At 39.0% G+C, this 18,719-nt stretch overlaps 1 pseudogene; it reads left to right on the top strand.

Annotated features, from left to right (window-relative positions):
• The window catches only part of LOC134732168 (uncharacterized), an 89,796-nt pseudogene extending 79,577 nt beyond the window's left edge, over nucleotides 1-10,219 (top strand).
• The last annotated feature ends 8,500 nt before the right edge of the window (nucleotides 10,220-18,719 follow it).

Below are 18,719 nucleotides of genomic sequence, written 5' to 3'. Positions count from 1 at the left end.
AGCGGTGGCTGCAGAACAGCGGATATTTGTGGACCACAAATCCAGCTGTCTGATTGTTCCTCTGGAAGTTTTGTCTCAGAAGAGTACCTGGCCGTGTGAGGTGTCAGTCTGTCGCTACTGGGAGGTGCTTCCCAGTTAGGCTGCTCAGGGGGACAGGAACCCACTTTAGGAGGCAGTCTGCCCGTTCTCAGATCTCCAACTGCATGCTGGGAGAACCACTACTCTCGTCAAAGCTGTCAGACAGGGACATTTAAGACTGCAGAGGTTCCTGCTGTCTTTTTGTTTGTCTGTGCCCTACCTTCACCGGTGGAAGCCAGTTCAAGCTTCGTGGCTGCTTTGTTTACCTAAGCAAGCCTGGGCAATGGTGGGCGCCCCTTACCCAGCCTTGCTGCCACCTTGCAGTTTGATCTCAGACTGCTGTGCTAGCAATCAGAGAGAGTCCGTGGGCATAAGACCTCTGAGCCAGGTGCGGGACACAATCTCCTGGTGTGTTGTTTTCCAAGCCTGTTGGAAAAGCACAGTATTAGGGTGGGAGTGACCAGTTTTTCCAGGTGCCATCTGTTACCCTTTTCTTTGATTAGGAAAGGGAACTTCCTGACCCCTTGCACTTCCTGAGTGAGGCAATGCCTCACCCTTCTTTGGCTTCACACGAGGCACTGCACCGACTGTCCTGCACCCACTGTTTGGCACTCCCTACTGAGATGAACCCTGTACCTCAGATGGAAATGCAGAAATCACCTGTCTTCTGCATTGCTCATGCTGGGAGCAGTAGATCAGAGCTGTTCCTATTTGGCCATCTTGGCTCCACCCTCTCATATTGGTAGTGAAGTGACCAAGTTCAATCACAGACACCTCCACTCCAAAATGGGAGAGTTCCCTCCTGCATGGCAGACACACAGAAGGGTAAGGACTTTTGAGGTCTTGGGAGGCAAAACACAAAAAACCCAAAGTAGTTTTTCAGAATGCCTCTGTGTAATTTTTAAGTGAAGATATTCCCTTTCACATAACAGGCCTCATAGCCCTCCAAATGTCCACTTGCAGATTCTACAGAGAGAGTATTTCCAAAATGCTCAATCTGAAGGAAGGTACAACTCTGTGAGATTAATGCACCCATCACAAACAAGTTTATCAGAATGCTTCTGTCTACTTTTTACGTGAAGGTATTCCCTTTTCCACAATGGGCCTCAAACCGCACCAAATGTCCACTTGCAGATTCTACAGAAAAACAGTTTCCAAACTGCTCACTTGAAGGAAAGGTTAAACTCTGTGTGATGAATGCCCCCATAACAAAGTAGTTTTTCAGAATGCTTCTGTCAAGTTTTTATTTGAAGATATTCCCTTTTCCACAATGGGCTTCAAAGGGCTCCAATTGTCCACTTGCAGACTCTACAGAAAGGATGTTTATCAACTGCAAAATCAAAAGAAAGTTTCAAATCTGTGAGATGGATGCACCCATTAAAAGGATTTTGTGAGAATGCTTCTGTCTAATTTTTATGTGAAGATATTCTCTTTTCCACAATGGGCCTCAAAGCGCTCCAAATGTCCACTTGCAGATTCTACAAAAAGAGTGTTTCCAAATTGCTCAATTGAAAGAAAGGTTCAACTGTGTGAGACGAATGCACCCATCACAAAGGAGTTTGTGAGAATGATGCTGCCTAGTTTTCACGTGAAGATATTCCCTTTTCCACATGGGCCTCAAAGTGCTACCAATCTCTAAATGCAGATTCTTCAGAAAGAGTGTTTCCAAACTGCTCCATGCAAACAAAGATTCAACACTGTGAGATGAATGCACCCAACACAAAGAAGTTTGTCACACTGCTTCTCTCTAGTTTTTATGTGAAGATATTCCCTTTTCCACAATGGTCCTGAAAGCACTTCAAATGTCCACTTGCAGATTCTACAGAAAGACTATTTCCAAACTGCTCAATGGAAAGAAAGTTTCAACTCTATGAGACGAATTCAGCCATTGCAGTGAAGTTTGTCAGATGCTTCTCTCCAGTTTTTATGAGAAGATATTCTCTTTTGCACAGTGGGCCTCAAAGTGCTTCAAATATCCACTTCCAGATTCTAAAAAGAGTGTTTCCAAACTTCTAAACCAAAAGAAAGATTCAGGTCTTTGAGATCAATGCATCCATCACAAAGAAGTTTGTCAGAATGCTTCTGTCTGGCTTTTATGTGAAGATATTCCTTTTTCCACCATGGGCCTCAAAGCACTCAAAATGTCCACATGCAGATTCTACAGAAAGAGTGTTTCCAAACTGCTCAATTGAAAGAAAGGTTCAACTCTGAGAGATGAATGGACCCATTATGAAGAAGTTCGGCAGTATGCTTCTGTCTAGTTTTTATGTGAAGATATTCCCTTTTCCAGAATAGATCTCAGAGAGCTCCAAATGTCCTCTTGCAGATTCTACAGAAAGTGTGTTTCCAAACTGCGCAACCGAAAGAAACATACAACTCTGTGAGATGAATGCACCCATCACCAAGAAGTTTGTCAGAATGCTTCTGTCTGCTTTATATGTGAAGATATTCCCTTTTACACAATAGGCCTGAAAGCCCTCCAAATGTCCACTTGCAGATTGTACAGAACGAGTGTGTCCAAACTGCTCAATTGGAAGGAAGATTCAACTCTGTGATATGAATGCACCCATCACAAAGACGTTTGTCAGAATACTTCTGTCTAGTTTTCATGTGAAGATATTCCATTTTTCTCAAAGGACCTCAAAGTGCTCCAAATGTACACTTGCAGATTCTACAGAAAGAGTGTATCCAAATTGCTCAATCAAAAGAAAGGTGCAACTCTGTGAGATGAAAGCACCCATCACAAAGCAGTTTGTCAGAATGCTTCTGTCCAGTTTTTATGTGAAGATATTCCATTTTCCACAATGGGCCTCAAAGTGCTAAAAATGTCCACTTGCAGATACTACAGAAAAAGTGTTTCCAAACTGCTCAATTGAAAGAAGATTTTAACTCTGTGAGATGAATGAACCAATCACAAGGCAATTTGTCAGAATTCTTCTGTCTATGTTTATGTGATGATATTCCCTTTTCCACAATGGGCCCCAAAGTGTTCAAAATGTCCACTTGCAAATTCTACAGAAAGAGTGTTTCCAAACTGCTGAATTGAAAGAAAGGTTCAAATCTGAGAGATAAATGCACTCATCACAAAAATGTTTGTCAGAATGCTTCTGTCTAGTATTTACATGAGGCTATTCTGTTTTCCACAATGGGCCCAAAAGCACTCAAAATATCCACTTATAGAATCTACAGAAAGAGTGTTTCCAAAGTGCTCAATCAGAAGAAACGTTCAACTCTGTGAGATGAATGCACCCATCACATAGAAGTTTGTTTGAATGCTTTTGTCTAGTTTTTATGTGAAGATATTCCCTTTTCCACAATGGGTCTCAAAGCACTCAAAAAGTCCACTTGCAGATACTACAGAAAGAGTGTCCCAAACTGCTCAATGAAAAGGAAGTTTCAACTCAGTGAGATGAATGCACCCATCATAAGGAAGTTTGTCAGAATGTGTCTGTCTAGTTTTTATGTGAAGATATTCCCTTTTCCACAATGGGCCTCAAAGTGCTCCAAATGTCCACTTGAAGATTCTACAAAAAGAGCATTTCCAAACGACTCAATCGAAAGAAAAGTTCAACTCTGTGCAATGAATGCACCCAACAGAAGAAATTTGTTAGAATGCTTCTGTCTAGCTTTTATGTGAAGATATTCCCTTTTCCACAATGGGCCTCAAAAGGCTCCAAATGTCCACTTGCAGGTTCTCCAGAGGGTTTCCAAACTGCTCATTTGAAAGAACAGTTCAACTCTATGAGATGAATGCAGCCATCACAGTGAAGTTTGTGATAATGCCTCTCTCTAGTTTTTATGAGAAGATATTCTCTTTTCCACAGTGGGCCTCAAAACGCTTCAAATATCCACTTCCAGATTCTACAAAAAGAGTGTTTCCAAAGTTCTCAATTGAAAGAAACATACAGGTCTTTGAGATGAATGCACTCATCACAAAGAAGTTTGTCAGAATGCTTCTGTCTAGTTTTCATGTGAAGATATTCCCTTTTCCACAATGGGCCACTAAGCGCTCCAAATGTCCACATGCAGATTCTACAGAGGGTTTCCAAACTGCTCATTCAAAAGAATGATTCAACTCTATGAGATGAATGCAGCCATCACAGTGAAGTTTGTGAGAATGCCTCTCTCTAGTTTTTAGGAGAAGATATTCTCTTTTCCACAGTGGACCTAAAAGCGCTTAAAATATCCACTTCTAGATTCTACAAAAAGAGTGTTTCCAAAGTTCTCAATTGAAAGAAATGTACAGGCCTTTGAGATGAATGCACTCATCACAAAGAAGTTTGTCAGAATGCTTCTGTCTGGTTTTTATGTGAAGATATTCCCTTTTCCACAATGGGACTCAAAGCGCTCAAAATTTCCACATGCAAATTCTACAGAAAGAGTGTTTCCAAACAGCTCAATCGAAAGAAAGGTTCAACTCTGGGAGATGAGTGCACTCGTCATGAAGAAGTTTGGCAGTATGCTTCTGTCTAGTTTTTATGTGATGATATTCCCTTTTCCAGAATAGGTCTCAAAGAGCTCCAAATGTCCACTCTCAGATTCTACAGGAAGCATGTTTTCAAACTGCTCAATCAAAAGAAACGTACAACTCTGTGAGATGAGTGCATCCATCACAAAGAAGTTTGTCAGAATGCTTCTGTCTAGTTTATATGTGAATATATTCCCTTTTACACAATAGGCCTGAAAGCCCTCCAAATGTCCACTTGCCGATTCTACAGAAAGAGTGTTTCCAAACTGCTAAATTGAAAGAAACATTCAACTCTATGAGGTGAATGTCCCCATCACAAAGAACTTTGACAGAATGCTTCTGTCTAGTTTGTATGTGTAGATATTCCCTTTTCCACAGTAGGCCTCAAAGCTCTCAAAATCAACTTGCATATTCTACAAAAAGAGTGCTTCCAAACTGCTCAATTGAATGAAAGTTTCAACTCTGTGAGATGAATGCACTCATCTCAAATAAGTTTTTCTGAATGCCTCTGTCTAGTTTTTATGTGAAGATATTCCCTTTTCCACAGTAGGCCACAATGCACTCCAAATGTCCAATTGCAGATTCTACAGAAAGAGTGTTTACAAACGGCTCAATCAGAAGAAAAGTTCAACTCTGTGAGGTGAATGCAATCAACACAAAGAAATTTGTGAGGATGTTTCTATCTAGTTTTAATGTGAAGGTATTCCCTTTTCCACAAGGGGCCTGAAAATGCTAAAAATATCCACTTTCAGATTCTACAGAAAGAGTGGTTCCAAACTGCCCAATCGAAAGAAAGGTTCAACTCTCTGAGATGAATGCACCCATCACAAAGTAGTTTGTCAGAATGCTTCTGTCTAGTTTGTATGTGTAGATAGTCCCTTTTCCACAGTAGGCCTCAAAGCTCTCAAAATCCACTTGCATATTCTACAAAAAGAGTGTTTCCAAACTGCTCAATCGAAAGAAAGATTCAACTTGTGAGGTGAATGCACCCATTGCAAAGAAGTTTCTCAGAATGCTCCTGTCTAGTTTTTATGTGAAGATATTCCCTTTTCCACAGTGGGCCTCAAATCTCCAAAAATGTCCACTTGCAGATTCTACAAAAAGAGTGTTTCCAAACTGCTCAATCCAAAGAAAGGTTCAGGTTTTTTAGATGAATGCACTCATCACAAAGAAGTTTGTCAGAATGCTTCTGTCTAGTTTTTATGTGAAGATATTCTCTTTACCACAATGGGCCTCAAAGCACTCTAAATGTCCACTTGGATTATTCAGAAAGAGTGTTTCCAAAGTGCTCAATTGAAAGAAATGTTCAACTCTTTGAGATGAATACACCCATCAAAAGAAGTCTGTGAGAATGCTTCTGTCTGGTTTTTATGTGAAGATATTCCCCTTTCCACAATGGTCCTGAGACTACTCCACATGTCCACTTGCAGCTTCTACAGAAAGAGTATTTCCAAACTGCTCAATTGAAAGAAAGCTTCAACTCTGTGACATGCATGCACTCATCACAAATAAGTTTTTCAGAATGCTTCAGTCTAGCTTTTATGTGAAGATATTCCTTTTTACACAGTAGGCCTCTATGCGCTCCAAATGTCCACCTGCAGATTCTACAGTAAGAGTGTTTCCAAACTGATCAATCAAAGGAAAGGTTCAGGTCTTTGAGATGAATGCACTCATCTCAAAAAAGTTTGTCAGATTGCTTCTATCTCGTTTTAATCTGAAGATATTCCCTTTTCCACATTGAGCCTCAAAGTGCTCCAAATGTCCACTTGCAGATTCTACAGAAAGAGGGTTTCCAAACTGCTCAATCAAAAGAAAGATTCAACTCTGTGTGATGAATGCACCCATTACAAAGAAGTTTGTGAGAATACTTCTGTCTAGTTTTTATGTGAAGATATTCCCTTTTCCACAATGGGCCTCAAAGCACTCCAAATGTCCACTTGAAGATTTTACAGAAAGCGTGTTTCCAAACTACTCAATCGAAAGAAGCGTTCAACACTGTAAGATGAATGCACCCATCACACAAGTTTGTCAGATTTGTCTTGTTTTTATGTGAAGATATTTCCTTTTACACAATAGGCAACATAGTCCTCCACATTTCCATTTGCACATTCTACAGAAAGATTGTTTCCAAGCTGCTCAATTGGAAGAAAAATTCAACTCTGTGAGATGAATGCACCTATCACAAAAAGGTTTGTCAGGATGTTTCTGACTAGTTTTTATGGGAAGATATTCCCTTTTCCACAATATCCCTCATAGCCCTCAAAATGTCCACTTGCAGATTCTAGAGAAAAAGTGTTTCCAAACTGCTAAATCGAGGAAGGGTTCAACTCTGTGAGATGAATGCACCCATCACAAAGAGGCTTGCTAGAATGCTTCTGTCAGGTTTTCAAGTGAGGATACTCCCTTTTAAACAATAAGTCTCAAAGCTCTCCAAATGTCCACTTGCAGATTCTATCAGAAAGATTGTTTCCAAACTACTCAATTGAAAGAAAGATTCAACTCTATGAGATGAATGCACCCATCAAAAAGAAGTTTGTCAGAATGCTTCTGTCTAGTTTTTATGTGAAGATATTCCATTTCCCACGATGGGCCTCAAAGGGCTCCAAATATCCACTTGCTGATTCTACAGTGTTTCCAAACTGCTAAATCATAAGAAAGGATCAAATCTGTTAGATGAATTTACCCATCACAAAGAAGTTTGTCAGAATGCTTCTTTCTAATTTTTATGTGAAGATATTCCCTTTTCCACAGTGGGCCTCAAAGCACTCCACATGTCCACTTGCAGATTCCACAGAAAGAGTGTTTCCATACTGCTCAATCAAAAGAAAGTTTCAATTGTGTGAGATGAATGCTCCCATCACTAAGAAGTTTTTCATAATGCTTCTGTCTAGTGATGAAAGTATTCCCTTTTACACCATAGTTCTCAATGTGCACAAAACATCCACTTGCAGATCCTACAGAAATAGTGTTTACAAACCACCCAATCAGAAGTAATTTTCAGCTCTGTGAGATCAACGCAACCATCACAAAGAAGTTTGTGAGAATGCTTCTGTCTAGTTTTAATGTGAAGGTATTCCTTTTTCCACAATGGGCCTCAAAGCACTACAAATGTCCACTTTCAGATTCTACAGAAAGAGTGTTTCCAAACTGCTCAATCAAAAGGAAGATTCCACTCTGTGAGATGAATGCACCCATTACAAAGAAGTTTGTCAGAATGCTTCTGTCTAGTTTTTATGTGAAGATATCCCATTTCCCACAATGGGCCTCAAAGCACTCCAAACATTCACTTGCAGATTCTAAAGAGGGTTTCCAAACTGCTCAATCAAAAGAAAGTTTCAACGCTGTGAGATGAAAGCACCCATTGCAAAGAAGTTTGTCAGAATGCTTCTGTCTAATTTTTATGTGAATATATTCTCTTTTCCACAGTGGGCCTCAAAGCGCTCCGAATGTCCACTTGCAGATTCTACAGAAACACTGTTTCCAAACTGCTCAATCGAAAGAAAGGTTCAGGTCTTAGAGATGAATGCACCCATCCCAAAGAAGTTTCTCAGAATGCTTCTGTCTAGTTTGTAGGTGAAGACATTACCTTTTCCACAACAGGCCTCAAAACTCTCCAAATCTCCACTTACAGATTCAACAGAGTGTTTCCAAACTGCTCGATTGAAAGAAAGGTTCAACTCTGTTTGATGAATGCACCCATTACACATAAGTTTGTCAGAGTGCTTCTCTAATTTTTATGTGAAGATATTCCCTTTTCCACAATGGGTCTCAAAGCACTCCAAATGTCCACTTACAGATTATACAGAAAGAGTGTTTCCAATGTGCTCAATCGAAGGAAAGGTTCAACTCTGTGAGATGAATGCACCCATTACAAAGAAGTTTGTGGGAATGCTTCTGTCTAGTTTTTATGTGAAGATATTCCCTTTTCCACAATGGGCCTCAAAGCACTCCAAATGTCAACTTGAAGATTCTACAGAAAGCGTGTTTGCAAACTGCTCAACCAAAAGAAACGTTCAACACTGTAAGATGAATGCACCCATCACAAAGAACTTTGTCAGAATGCTTCTGTCTACTTTTTATGTGAAGATATTCCTTTTTACACAATAGGCAACATAGTCCTCCAAATTTCCACTTGCAGATTCTGCAGAAAGAGTGTTTCCAATATGCTCAATCAGAAGAAAGGTTCAACTCTGTAAGATGTATGTACCCATCACAAAGAAGGTTGTCAGAATTTTTCTGTCTAGTTTTTATGTGAAGATATTCCCTTTTCCATTATAGGCCTCAAAGTGCTCAAAATTTCCACTTGCAGGTTCTATAGAAAGAGTGTTTCCAAAATGCTCAATTGAAAGTAAGGTTCAACTCTCTGGGAATAATGCACCCATCACAAAGAAGTTTCTCCGAATGCTTCTGTATAGTTTTTATGTGAAGATATTCCCTTTTCCATGGTGGGCTTCAAAGCCCTTGAAATGTCCACTTGCATATTCTAGAAAAAGGGTGTTTCCAAACTGTTGAATTGGAAGAAAGTTTCAACTCTGTGAGATGAATGCACCCATCACAAAGAAGTTTGTCACAATGCTTCTGACTAGTTTTTATGTTAAGATATTCACTTTTCTACAACTGGCCACAAAGCACTCCAAATGTCCACTTGCAGATTCTACAGAAAGACTTTTTCCAAACTGCTCAATCGAAAGAAAGATTCAACTTGTGAGGTGAATGCACCCATTGCAAAGAAGTTTGTCGGAATGCTTCTGTCTAGTTTTTATGTGAAGATATTCCCTTTTCCACAGTGGGCCTCAAATCCCCAAAAATGTCCACTTGCAGATTCTACAAAAAGAGTGTTTCCAAACTGCTCGATTGAAAGAAAGGTTCAACTCTGTGAGATGAATGCATTCAACACAAAGAAGTTTGTCAGAATGTTTCTGCCTAGTTTTTATGTGAAGATATTCCCTTTTCCTCACTGGGCCTCAAAACCCTTCAAATGTCCACTTGCAGATTCTACAAAAACAGGGTTTCCAAACTGCTCAATTGAAAGAAAGGTTCAGGTCTTTCAGATGAATGCACTCATCACAGAGAAGTTTGTCAGAATGCTTCTATCTCGTTTTTATGTGAAGATATTCCCTTTTCCACAATGGGCCTCAAAGCACTCCAAATGTCCATTACAGATTCTACAGAAAGAAGGTTTCCAATGTGCTCAATTGAAAGCAAGGTTCAACTCTGTGAGATGAATGCACCTATTATAAAGAAGTTTGTGAGAATGTTACTGTCTAGTTTTTATGTGAAGATATTCCCTTTTCCAAAATGGGCTTCAAAGCGCTTCAAATGTCGACTTGAAGATTCTACAGAAAGCATGTTTGAAAACTGCTCAATTGAAAGAAACGTTCAGCACTGTAAGATGAATGCACCCATCACAAAGAAATTTGTCAGAATGCTTTTGTCTAGTTTTTATGTGAAGATATTCCCTTTTACACAATAGGCAATATAGCCCTCCAAATTTCCACTTGCAGATTCTACAGAAAAAGTGTTTCCAAACTGTTCAAGTGGAAGAAAGGTTCAACTCTGTGAGATGAATGTTCCCATCACAAATAAGTTTGTCAGAATGGTCCTGTCTTATTTTTATGTGAATTTATTCCATTTTCCACAATAGGCCTCAAAGCGCTGCAAATGTACACTTAAAGAGTCTCCAGAAAGCGTGTTTCCAAACTGCTCAATCAAAAGAAACCTTCAACTCTGTGAGATGAATGCACCCATCACAAAGAAGTTTGTCAGAATGCTTCTCTCTAGTTTTTATGTGAACATATACCCTTTTCCACAGTGGGCGTCAAAGAACTCCGAATACCCACTTGCAGATTCTACAGAAAGAGTGTCTCCAAACTGTTCAATTGAAGCAAAGGTTAAACTCTCTGAGATGAATGCACCCATCGCAAAGAAGTTTGTCAGAATGTTTCTATCTTGTTTTTATGTGAAGATATTCCCTTTTCCACAATGGGCCTCAAAGCGCTCCAAATGTGCACTTGAAGATTCTACAGAAAGCGTCTTCACAAACTGCTCAATCGAAAGAAACTTTGAACACTGTAAGATGAATGCATCCACCACAAAGAAGTTTGTCACAATGCTTCTGTCTGGTTTTTTTGTGAAGATATTACCTTTTCCACTAGGGGCTTCAAACTACTCCAAATGTCCACTTGCAGATTCTACAGAAAGAGTGTTTCCAAACTGTTCAATGTGTAGAAAGTTTCAAATCTGTGAGATGAATGCACCCATCACAAAGTAGTTGGTCAGAATGCTTCTGTCTAGTTTTTATTTGAAAACATTCCCTTTTCAACAATTGGCCTCTAAGTGCTCAAAATATCCACTTGCTGGTTCTACAGAAAGAGTGTCTCCAAATTGCTCAATTGAAAGAAAGGTTCAACTCTGTGAGATGAATGTACCCACCACAAAAAGCCGTGGCGGCAGGGGCGAAAAGCCGCGGCAGCAGGGGGCAAAAAGCCACGGCGTTAAAAAGCTGCAGTGGCCAGAGCAAAAAGCCACAGGCACGGGCGCAAAAACGCCGTGGTGGTGGGGGCAAAAAGCCGTGAAGGCCAGGGCAAAAAGCCACAAAAAGCCGTGGTGGCGGGGTAAAAAGCCACGGAAGCAGGGAAAAAACCTGCAAAAAGCCTCAGCGTTGGGGGTTAAAAAACTGCAAAAAGCCATGGCGGGGGGGACAAACACCACGGCGACGGGGTTAAAAAGCAGCAGCACAAAATGAAATATTTCCTTAAAAAAGAAAAAAGCACAGTAATTAAAAAGGGAAATATAGTTAATATTTTTTCTCTCCATTAAGCATGCCATTAACTGAGTAAAAAATCAAGCTGCAATATGTAAACTACATTTTCTAAAACAATAAAGAAAATAAGAAATGAAAAGGGATTTGGGAAAAAAATCCAAAGGTACAGTCAAATACACAAAAAAAGCTTAGTCTCATTAATCATTATGAAAATGCAAATTGTAACTGAAATAAGATAAAACTACAATTCAAAGAGAAAGCCTAAAATTTCAACCCCCAAAAAATTCTGGCTTTTGGAGAGCTGGGATGGAATAAGGCTCCTAACCTTACAACAATGAAAGAACCAAACTAACTTCAAAGTCATGACTTTATTTTTTTATTTTTTTCATGTTATTTTATTATTATTATTATTATTATTATTATACTTTACGTTTTAGGGTACATGTGCACAATGTGCAGGTTTGTTACATGTGTATCCATGTGCCATGTTGGTGTGCTGCACCGATTAACTCATCGTTTAGCATTAGGTATATCTTCTAATGCTGTCTCTACCCCCTCCTCCCACCCCACAACAGTCCCCAGAGCGTGATGTTCCCCTTCCTGGGTCCATGTGTTCTCATTGTTCAATTCCCACCTATGAGTGAGAACATGCGGTGTTTGGTTTTTTGTCCTTGAGATACTTTACTGAGAATGATGGTTTCCAGTTTCATCTATGTCCCTACAAAGGACATGAACTCATCACTTTTTATGGCTGCATAGTATTCCATGGTGTATATGTGCCACATTTTCCTAATCCAGTCTATCGTTGTTGGACATTTGGGTTGGTTCCAAGTCTTTGCTATTGTGAATAGTGCCACAATAAACATACGTGTGCATGTGTCTTTATAGCAGCATGATTTATAGTCCTTTGCGTATACACCCAGTAATGGAATGGCTGGGTCAAATGGTATTTCTAGTTCTAGATCCCGGAGGAATCACCACACTGACTTCCACAATGGTTGAACTAGTTTACAGTCCCACCAACAGTGTAAAAGTGTAAAGAAATAGGAATATTTCTCCACATCCTCTCCAGCACCTGTTGTTTCCTGACTTTTTAATGATGGCCATTCTAACTGGTGTGAGATGGTATCTCATTGTGGTTTTGATTTGCATTTCTCTGATGGCCAGTGATGATGAGCATTGTTTCATGTGTTTTTTGCCTGCATAAATGTCTTCTTTTGAGAAGTGTCTGTACATGTCCTTTGCCCACTTTTTGATGTGGTTGTTTGTTGTTTCTTGTAAATTTGTTTGAGATCATTGTAGATTGTGGATATTAGCCCTTTGTCAGATGAGTATGTTGCGAAAATTTTCTCCCAAATTGTAGGTTGCCTGTTCACTCTGATGGTAGTTTCTTTTGCTGTGCAGAAGCTCTTTAGTTTAAATAGATCCCATTTGTCAATTTTGGCTTTTGTTGCCATTGCTTTTGGTGTTTCAGACATGAAGTCCTTGCCCACGCCTATGTCCTGAATGGTATTGCCTAGGTTTTCTTCTAGGGTTTTTATGGTTTTAGGTCTAATATATAAGTCTTTAATCCATCTTGAATTAATTTTTGTATAAGGTGTAAGGAAGGGATCCAGTTTCAGCTTTCTACATATGGCTAGCCAGGTTTCCCAGCACCATTTATTAAATAAGGAATCCTTTTCCCATTGCTTGTTTTTGTCAGGTTTGTCAAATATCAGATAGTTGTAGATATGTGGCATTATTTCTGAGGGCTCTGTTCTGATCCATTGATCTATGTCTCTGTTGTGATACTGGTACCATGCTGTTTTGGTTACTGTAGCCTTGTAGTATAGTTTGAAGTCAGGTAGCGTGATGACTCCAGCTTTGTTCTTTTGGCTTAGGATTGACTTGGTGATGCAGGCTCTTTTTTGGTTCCATATGAACTTTAAAGTAGTTTTTTCCAATTCTGTGAAGAAAGTCATTGGTAGCTTGATGGGGATGGCATTGAATCTATAAATTACCTTGGGCAGTATGGCCATTTTCACGATATTGATTCTTCCAACCCATGAGCATGGAATGTTCTTCCATTTGTTTGTTTCCTCTTTTATTTCATGATTATCTCAATAGATGCAGAAAAGGCCTTTGACAAAATTCAACAACGCTTCATGCTAAAAACCCTCAATAAATTAGGTATTGATGGGACATATCTCAAAATAATAAGAGCTATCTATGACAAACCCACAGCCAATATCGTACTGAATGGGCAAAAACTGGAAGCATTCCCTTTGAAAACTGGCACAAAACAGGGATGCCATCTCTCACCACTCCTATTCAACATAGTGCTGGAAGTTCTGGCCAGGGCAATCAGGCAGGAGAAGAAGAGAGGAAGTCAAATTGTCCCTGTTTGCAGACGATATGATTGTATATCTAGAAAACCCCATTGTCTCAGCCCAAAATCTCCTTAAGCTGATAAGCAACTTCAGCAGTCTCAGGATACAAAATCAATGTAAAAAATCACAAGCATTCTTGTACACCAATCACAGACAAACAGAGAGCCAAATCATGAGTGAACTCCCATTCACAATTGCTTCAAAGAGAATAAAATACCTAGGAATCCAACTTACAAGAGATGTGAAGGACCTCTTCAAGGAGAACTACAAACCACTGCTTAATAAAATAAAAGAGGATACAAACAAATGACTTTATTTTTATAGCAACCAGTTTGCCAAGATCTGAGTCAAAATGTGAGGGAAAACAAGCACCCACAAGGAGAAAGAGGACAGATGCACTTACACAGGAGAGATGCAAATAGACAGCACTATGACAAGTAAAGCTGGAATAATCAATAAATTCCTAAAGACAAAGTGGGGCTGGTCAGATTGGGAGACTGCTGACAGCTTCAGTAGTTGGGAAAGATCCATCACCTTGAAAACTTTTTCCCCACAAACCCACTGTGATCTCTCAAGCAATTGGTAAGGAATCCAAGACAGTCTGTATATGATACAGATCAGGGAGAGCAGAACACTTGGGAGGTGACTAGGTCTTGGGGGCCAAGCCCTTATGAATAGGATTAGCGCCTTTATAAAAGAAGCTCAGTGGAGTTCTTGTGTGCCTTCCACTATGTGGGGACATAGAAAGAAGGCACCATCTATGAACCGTGAGATGGGCTGTCATCAACACTGAATTTGTGAGCATCTTGACCTGAGATCTTACAGCCTGAAGAAGTGTGAAAAAAATATCTGTTGTTTTTTAGTCACCCAGTTTATGTTTTTTTGTTGTAAGAGTCCAAATAGACCAAGATATTCCACTTAATATGTAGGGGAAGGCAACACAAACTGCCACAGTTAGAATACTCCTGATGCTGGGAGTATGCAAACAGGAAAAACAAAACAAAACTGCTCTTGAAGGTGAAGGAGGAATATCACTGAGCTCAGCAACACAGCCAGGAAAAGAACAGAAGTGTGAGAAGGCTACATTCCTGAGACTCTGAGAAAAAGTACCTGCATAAGACTGAGGTGAAATTACCCACCTTAGTTATAATTGAAATCCCAAAAACAAAAGAGGGAAAAATAATGGAGCAAAAGAAATATTTTTCAAAATAACTACCAAAAATATTCTAAAAGAAGTGACAGAAAATCGAACTTCAGATATAGGAAACTCAGAGAATGTCAAATAGAACAAAAATAAATAGGAATTACATCTTGAAAAATCTTTAAAAAATCAACTCTAAATTTTATATCTTGCTCCAAATATATAGAGATATAAATAGGTTATAATCAAGATATGGAGAAAGCCATATCATGGAAACACTAAAATAAAGTTGTGGAAGGACTACATTGATATTAGACACAACAGAGTTCAGAACAAGAAGTAGTATCAGAGATCATAGATAATAAATAATATAATAATCAATTCTCAAGAGGATGTAAACATCCTCCTAATTAGGGTATGCAGCTAACAACAGAACCTCCAAATACATGAGGTAAAACATGAAAGAAATCAAAGATGAACTAGAAAAATCCAAAGTTATATTTGCAGACTTCAGCACTTTTGTCTTAGTAATGGACAGACTAGGCACAAACTGAGTAATCATATGGAAGATAAGAACAACAATATCACCGACAAGACATCCAATCTTCAATGGCAGATACTCTTTCCTTTCAAGTGAAAAAAAAAACACAGTATGGCATATTCTCTAACAAACCCAGAATTTCTAGTATTTGCAGTCTTCCTTCCTTCTTTCCATCTTCCTTTCTCTTCTCTTCCCTTCCCTTGCCTTCTTCCTTCCTTCTTTTCCTCTTTCTTTTCTTTTTTCTTTTCTTTCTTCTTTTCTTTCTTTTGTCTCCTTCCTTCTTTCTTTCCTCTTATTCTTCCTTCCGTCCTCCCTCCCTTCCTTTCTCCCTCCCTTCTTTTCTTCCTTCTTTTCTCTTATTCTTTCTTTCTCACTTTCTTGCTTTCTTTCTTTTTTCTCCGTTCCTCCCTCCCTCCTATTCTTCCTTCCTCTCTCCCTTCCTTTCCTCCTTTTTCCTTCCCTCCTTCTTTTCTTAATTCCTTCCTTCTCCTCTTTATTTTCTTTGTTTCTTTGCCTTCCTCCCTTTTAACATTCTCTCTTCCTCCTTTCCCTCTTCCTTTCCTGCTTCCTTCCTTCCTTTCTTTCTTTCTTCCTCTCTCTCCCTCTTTCTTTCTTTTTTTCTTTCTTTCTCTTTCTTTCTGTGTTATTAGTTCCTTTTTTCTCCCTTCCTGCCTTTCTCCCTGCCTCCCTCCCTCCCATCCTTCTTTCTCTCATTTCCTCCTTCTTTTCTTTCTTCTTTCTTTCTTTCTTTGCTTCCTTCTTTCCTTCCTTCTTTTTTCTTTCTTTTCTTTTCTTTCTTTCTCTTTACTACAATTCATATTATTTAAAAAAATTGAGAGGGAGGCAGAAAAATAAAGAACACTTTCATCTGCAGGTAAATAGATTATGTCTGCTGTAGACAAAATAATGGCCTCCCAAAAATGTTCATGTCTAAATTCCCAGAGTCTAACATACAAATATGTTAGGTTGCATGGCAGGGGGAAATTAGATTTCAAGTTGTGGAAAAGGAAAAATCTTCACATAAAAACTAGACAGAAGCACTCTTAGAAACTTCTTTGTGGTGTTTGCATTCATCTCAAAGAGTTGAACATTTCTTTTGATTGAGCAGTTTTGAAACACTCTTTTTCTAGAATCTGCAAGTAGACATTTTGAGCACTTTGAGGCCTATAGAGGAAAAAGAAATACCTTCACATAAAAACTAAACAGAAGCATTCTGAGAAAATACTTTGTGGTGTGTGCATTCACCTCACAGAGTTGAACATTTCTTTGGATTGAGCAGTTTTGAAGCACTCTTTTTGTAGAATCTGCAGGTGGACATTTGGAGTGCTTTGAGGCCTATTGTGGAAGTGGAAATATCTTCACATAAAAATTGGACAAAATCATTCTGAGAAAATTCTTTCTGTTGTGTGCATTCATCTCACAGTGTTAAAACTTTCCTTTGATTGAACAGTTTTGAAACAAACTTTTTGAAGAATCTGCAATTGGACAATTGGAACGCTTTGTGGCCTATTGTGGAAAAGAAAATATCTTCCCATAAAAACTAGACAGAAGCATCCTGAGAAACTTCTTTGTTGTGTGTGCTTTCATCTCACTGAGTTGAACCTTTCTTTTGATTGCGCAGTTTTGAAACACTCTTTTTGTATAAACTGCAAGTGGACATTTGGAGCGCTTTGAGGCCTATTGTGGAAAAGGAAGTATCTTCACAAAAAAACTAGACAGAATCATTCTGAGAAACTTCTTTCTGTTGTGTGCATTCATCTCACAGGGTTGAAACTTTCCTTTAATTGAGCAGTTTTGAAACACTCTTTTTGTAGAATCAGCAAGTGGACATTTGGAGCGCTCTGAGGCCTACTGTGGAAAAGGAAATATCTTCACATTAAAACTAGACAGAAGCAATCTGAGAAAATACTTTGTGGTGTGTGTATTCACTTCACAGAGTTGAAACTTTCTTTTTCTTGAGCAGTTTTGAAGCACTCTTTTTGTAGAATCTGCAAGTGTACATTTGCAGGGCTTTGAGGCTTATTTTTGAAAAGGAAATATCTTCACATAAAAACTAGTAGAAGCACTCTCAGAAACTTCTTCGTGGTGTTTGCATTCATCTCACAGAGTTGAACATTTCTTTTGATTGAGCATTTTTGAAACACTTTTTCTAGAATCTGAAAGTGGACATTTTGAGCACTTTGAGGCTTACTGAGGAAAAATAAATATCTTCACATAAAAACCAAATAGAAGCACTCTGAGAAACTTCTTTGTGGTGTTTGCATTCATCTCACAGAGTCGAACCGTTCTTTTAATTGAGCAGTTTTTAAAAACTCTCTTTGTAGAATCTGCAAATGGATATTTGGAGCGCTTTGAGGCCTATTGTGGAAAAGGAAATATCTTCACATAAAAACTAGACAGAAGCATCCTGAGAAACTTCTTTGTTGTGTGTGCTTTCATCTCACAGAGTTGAACCTTTCTTTTGATTGAACAGGTTTGAAACAGTCTTTTTGTAGAATACACAAGGGGACATTTTGTGCGCTTTGTGGCATACTGTGGAAAAGGAAATATCTTCACATAAAAACTAGACAGAAGCATTATGAGAAACTTCACTGTGGTCTGTGCATTCATCTCACAGAGTTCAACCTTTCTTTTGATTGAGCAGTTTTGAAACACTCTTTTTTTTCATTGATACAATTATTTTATTTACTATTTTTTTGTTTGTTTTATTGTTATTATACTTTAAGTTTTAGGGTACATGTGCATAATGTGCAGGTTTGTTACATATGTATCCATGTGACATGTTGGTGTGCTGTGCCCATTAACTCCTCATTTAGCATTACGTATATCTCCTAATGCTGTCCCACACCCCCAACCCCACAATCGTCCCTGGAGTGTAATGTTCCCCTTCCTGTGTCCATGTGTTCTCATTGTTCAATTCCCACCTGTGAGTGAGAACATACAGTGTTTGGTTTTTTGTCCTTGTGATAGTTTACTGAGAATGATGGCTTCCAGTTTCATCCATGTCCCTGCAAAGGACATGAACTCATCTTTTTTTATGGCTGCATAGTATTCCATGGTGTATATGTACCACATTTTCTTAAACCAGTCTATCATTGTTGGGCATTTGGGTTGGTTCCAAGTCTATGACAAACCCACAGCCAGTATCATACTGAATGGGCAAAAACTGGAAGCATTCCCTTTAAACACTGGCACAAGACATGGATGACGTCTCTCACCACTCCTATTCAACATAGTGCTGGAAGTTCTGGCCAGGGCAATCAGGCAGGAGAAGAAGAGAGGAAGTCAAATTGTCCCTGTTTGCAGATGATATGATTGTATATCTAGAAAACCCCATTGTCTTAGCCCAAAATCCCCTT

Source organism: Symphalangus syndactylus, chromosome 13 (assembly GCF_028878055.3).
Source record: "Symphalangus syndactylus isolate Jambi chromosome 13, NHGRI_mSymSyn1-v2.1_pri, whole genome shotgun sequence".
In the NCBI taxonomy this organism is placed as follows: Eukaryota; Metazoa; Chordata; class Mammalia; order Primates; family Hylobatidae; genus Symphalangus; species Symphalangus syndactylus.
The sequence above is the reverse complement of the archived record's forward strand: the minus strand, read 5'-3'. Positions and strand labels throughout refer to the sequence as shown.